Here is a 5,854-nt window from a genome sequence, read left to right as displayed (position 1 = left end):
AACCTGAATGCCGACACAAGCTGCCTCCTCCACTACACGGCGTCAGTGACTCCGTCAAGTGTGGCGTTAGAGCTCACCTCCGAGTCCTTCCTGGCGGCCTTGTCAGCACCCTTGTCAGCACCAACACTTGCTACTTCCACCACTCTCTTTCCTATCACGCAGAGAAGGTTGAGGGGTTTTGGTTCTTCTGTAAATTTGAGTTAGGGCTTGGGGGGTTATGAGGGTGAGAATGATGTTTGCTTATTATTAACCTAGCAACGACGTCGTTTTTTAATGTGACAGGGGGACAAATCGACCCCTGTCCATTCCCACTTATCCACCTTGGCACTTCACACTGGGTTAACTGACAGATCAGCGCCGGTAACTGACACATAAGCTTTTTCCGTCATCTATGGATGGGGGATACACGGGAGGGGGCGCGATGAGTGATTTTTTGCATAGACAGGGACCGGTGTGGGTTAGTTTTTTGGTGAGGGATCGCGTTGTCCTAATTGAAAATGGACAGGGACCGGGTTGGGTGTTTACTCTACTGAAAACTAGGGTTTTGGTTAAGTTATGTTGGGCCAAGGGCCCACTTTAGGTCCTATTGGCCCGGTTTGGCCCGTTCGGTCCAATCTCAGTCCGAATTCTATAAAATTGGTACCGAAATTCTCGTCTCAATCTCCTCTATCACATTTAGCCATAAAAATCACATTTTGGGCTTTCTAGAATAAATTCTCATCTATGGGTTAATTAGCCATTAATTAACCGGGTTTTACATTCTACCCACCTAATTGGGAATTTTGCTCACAAAATTCAAATGCAATTACCTGGGAATAAATGTGGATAATCCGTTCGCATCTCCGACTCGAGTTCCCAAGTGTGTTCCTCAACACCGCCTCGTCTCCATGCCACTTTGACTAATGAAACCTCTTTTCCACGCAACCGTTTGATACTAGTATCATCAATTCTGACCGGAGTCACTGGAAGCGTCAAATCTTCCCTCAACTGAACCGACTCAGGTTCCAACACATGGCTAGCATCAGGAGTGTACTTCCGAAGCTGCGACACGTGAAACACGTCGTGCAGATTCGAAAGATGAGGTGGTAGAGCCATCCGATACGCCACCGGCCCAATCTTTTCCAGGATCTGAAATGGACCAATGTATCGAGGATTCAACTTCTTTGCCTTAATTGCCCTACTTACTCCCGTGGTCGGAGTAACCTTAAGGAAAACATGATCTCCTTCCTCAAATTCTAAGGGCTTTCGCCTCTGATCGGCGTAACCATTTTGATGACTCTGCGCCGTAAGCATCCTATCTCGGATTCTCCTGACTTGTTCAGTGGTCTCAGCTATCATTTCCGGCCCCAACAAGCCTTTCTCTACAGCTTCATACCAACATAGCGGAGATTGACATTTTCTCCCATACAAGGCCTCATACGGAGCCATTCCAATGCTCGCATGATAACTATTATTGTATGCAAACTCCACTAATGGCATATACCGATCCCAACTCACCGGTTGGTCCAAAACACAAACTCTCAACATATCTTCTAGTGTTTGGATCGTCCTCTCAGATTGACCATCTGTTTGAGGATGGTAAGCCGTGCTCAAGCTTAATCGGGTTCCAAAAGCTTTCTGAAATGCACCCCAAAACCTTGAAGTGAAACGAGGATCTCTATCAGAGATTATAGTAGCAGGTACACCATGAAGTCTCACAATCTCCTTTATGTATAACCGTGCTAGCTCCTCTAGGGTGTAAGTCATCCGAATGGGCAAAAAGTGAGCTGACTTCGTCAGTCGGTCCACAATCACCCAGATAGCATCAAAACCAGCCCTAGTCCTTGGCAATCCCAACACAAAGTCCATTGCAATACTTTCCCACTTCCATTGTGGAATCTCTAAAGGTTGCAACATCTCGGAAGGTCTTTGATGTTCAATCTTTACCTTTTGACAAGTTAAGCACTTTGAAACATATTCCGCCACATCATTCTTCATACCCGGCCACCAAAACATCGCCTTTAAATCATGGTACATCTTAGTACTTCCCGGGTGAATGGAGAATCCGCTTTTGTGTGCCTCCTTTAAAATATCTTGCCTCAAAGTGCCAACATCCGGCACAATGATCCTACCCTTGAATCTCCATAACCCATCTTTTTCTTCCGACACTCTCCACTGTTTCCCTTGCTCAATAGCCGGTAACACCTTCCATAACGCTTCATCATCTTGATGAGCCTTTAGGAGTTCGGACTTAAAGTCACTTGAGATTTCTAATCGGCTCAAACACAAGGTTCCGGATACTTCTCGAGTACCAATTTTCAGACTCTCGAATCCCTTGAGCAACTTCTCCTCTTGAAGCATCATCCAAGCCGCATATAACGACTTCCGGCTTAACGCATCCGCCACTACGTTCGCCTTTCCCGGATGGTAATGCAACTCAAAGTCGTAGTCCTTCAACAATTCCATCCACCTTCTCTGCCTCATATTAAGCTCTTTCTGATCAAAGAGGTACTTCAAGCTCTTATGATCGGAGAAAACTTGGAATTTAACCCCATAGAGATAATGCCTCCACACCTTCAAGGCAAACACAACCGCAGCGAGTTCCAAATCGTGCGTAGGGTAACTAACTTCATGAGGTCTCAACTGTCGTGAGGCATACGCCACCACATTATGGTGCTGCATCAGCACGCACCCTAGACCCTTCAATGAGGCATCACAATACACCTCAAATGGCTCATTCGGCTCGGGTAACACTAACACAGGTGCAGTGGTCAACTTTTTCTTCAATGTCTGAAAGTTCTCCTAGCACTCAGGAGTCCAAACAAATGGAGTGTCTTTGCGGGTTAACTTTGTCATTGGCAAAGCTATCTGTGAAAAGCCCTTGATAAACCTTTGGTAATAGCCAGCTAAACCCAGAAAACTCATTATCTCTGTTACGGTGGTTGGTTGCTTCCAATCCATCACAGCCTCCACCTTAGTTGGATCTACGGCTATTCCTTTCTTACTCACCATATGGCCCAAAAACTTCACCTCACTCTTCCAAAACTCGCACTTAGACAGTTTTGCATAAAGTTTCTTCTCCTTTAGAATCTGTAACACGGTCCTCAAGTGTTCCGCATGCTCTTCTTCAGTCTTGGAATAAATCAGTATGTCATCAATGAAGACAACAACGAATTTATCCAGAAACGGACGGAAAACTCTGTTCGTGTAATCCATGAATACCGCAGGAACGTTCGTCAACCCAAAAGACATTACAGTGTACTCGTAATGACCATAACGAGTCCTGAAAGCGGTCTTAGGGATATCCTCACCCCTCACCCTTATCTGGTGATAACCAGATCGCAAATCGATCTTGGAGAAAACTCCAGCTCCTTGTAACTGATCCATGAGATCGTCAATTCTCGGCAATGGGTACTTATTCTTTATTGTAACCTTGTTCAGCTGCCTGTAATCCACACAGAGCCGCATACTCCCATCCTTCTTCTTCACCAGTAACACTGGAGCACCCCACGGAGAGACACTTGGTCGTATAAAATTCTTTCCCAATAAATCCTCTAACTGAGACTTTAGCTCGTTCATCTCTAACGGTGACATCCTATAAGGAGCACTTGAGATTGGTCCCGCCCCGGGCACCAATTCAATAGCAAACTCAACCTCTCGGTTAGGTGGAAACTCATCAATATCATCAGGAAATACTTCCGAAAACTCACACACAACCGGAATCTGTTCCAACCTTTGATCATCACCCGAAACACCCGCGGTTAACAACATGATACCCTGACATTCGGTTCCAGAACAGTTCACCATCATCGAATTCAAGTAATAATTATTCACCACGACCGGCCCTTCAGTATCTTCTGGCATAAAGTACACCGACTTTGTAGAACAATCTAGCAGAACATGGTTCTTAGATAACCAGTCCAATCCCAAGATAAGATCAAGACCAATCATCGGCAAGCAGATTAAATTATGAACAAAATCACGCTGCTTGAACCTAAAGGAAACTTCCGGGCATCCTAGCCTAGTCACCATGGCTTTATGGGTAGCATTGTATACTCTTAGATCATAACCTAAGGTTACAATCTTAAGTCCTAACTCATGGGCTTTCTCAAATGCAATGAATGAATGTGATGCTCCCGAATCAAATAAAGCATTTAAAGTTTGACCAGCCATTTCACAGTTACCTCGAATGAGTGTCTCAGATCCCTCAGCTCCTATAGCTGAAGTGGTGAACACCCGACCAGTCTGCTGTGCTTTCCCTGCACCTTGTTTTTTCTTCTCCGGGCAGTTTGGGACCTTATGTCCCGCCTTACCACAGAAGTAGTATAAACCCCATCCGGCCATGCATGGTGCTCCCGGATGGTGACTTCCACACCTAGTACAAGCTTGATCATCCTGAGGTTGTTTCCCAAACTTCTTCCCTTGGAAATTGTTGTTGTTGTTCGGCCTCCTGAAAGAGCTTCCCCTCTTGAAAGACGGGCCTCTAGGTGCAAAGCTCTTCCCTCGGTTCTGTGGGAATGAACCTTTGTGAATCCCTTTCTCAGCGGTTGCCCTTTTCACACACTCTTCAGCAACCCTACACTTGTTTACCAACTCGGAGAAGGTCCTAATCTCCATTGGTCCCACTGAACTGAAAATATCATTCCGGAGTCCTCCTTCATACTTAACACACTTCCATTCCTCATATTCCACCGGAGTCCCTTAGCACATACGAGAAAACCTGAACAGCTCCTCAAACTTGTCAGTATACTCTGATATGGACATAGTACCCTGCTTCAGCTGTAACAATTCAAGTTCCTTAGCCGTCCTAGCAGAAGTCGGAAAGTACTTCTTATAGAACTCTTCTTGAAAGACATTCCAAGTGATATAGTCATCACCCTACTGCAGAAGACGTCGGATACCTTGCCACCAATGCGACGCTTCACCTGTGAGCATATAGGTAGCAAACTCGACACGCTGCCCTTCAGGTACCACTTGTGCTCGCAGTGCTCGCTCTATAGCCTGAAACCATGTATCAGCCTCAGTCGGACTAGTAGTTCCCTTGAACTTAGGCGGATTAACCTTCAAAAAGTTTGCCAGTGTCATCAGGCCCTGAACTCCACCTCCCTTATTACCATGGTTGTTCATCTGTTGACCAAGAGCCTCAGCAGTGGCTTGCATAGCAGCAGCCATGTTCTCCAACGCAGTCATAAAGTTCACCGGGTCATTAGGGTTATTCTCCGGTGCACGAGTATTCGTACGACCTCTCACACTACCTCTACCGCGTCCACGAGGCGCCATCTGGTTCCTATACACACCACACAATCGATATTAAGTTGATCAGTCTCAATATCGGAAGTCTAGTGCTTCAAAGTCCCAAATGCATGCTCATGAACGTTTATGCCAATTATATCATGCAGATATACTAATAGCACATAACACACACAGAGAGAATGCACAGAAGCATAGTCAGTCCATTCCTCAGGCTCTACAAGAACGAACTGCTCTGATACCATAATGTAACACCCTACCATACAGAGTCTTATGCTTAAGTCATAATTCAGAGATGGCAAGGTATTACGACCTCAAAAATAAAAATTTAGTACATATAGTAGTATGAATGATTGATTATAACTAGGAGCCTTTGTAGAAAAAGGGGTAAACAAAAATCGCAACTCGAAAGCGCAACACTCCGATCGATAACGTAACGAACAAGGATAACCAACGCGTGATTATATATATACAAAGGAGTGTCAAAAATAGGAATATCAAGACTCAAGATCCGGCTGCGAAGATAACCGGTCCGAGCATAGTAATATATACATATGATAAAAATAAGGAAAACCCCAAAGGAAACCCAAAGGGACACAAATACATAAAACCTATTCTCCAAAAT

Source organism: Arachis stenosperma, chromosome 3 (assembly GCF_014773155.1).
Source record: "Arachis stenosperma cultivar V10309 chromosome 3, arast.V10309.gnm1.PFL2, whole genome shotgun sequence".
NCBI lineage: Eukaryota > Viridiplantae > Streptophyta > Magnoliopsida > Fabales > Fabaceae > Arachis > Arachis stenosperma.
This window is presented reverse-complemented; position numbering follows the sequence as displayed.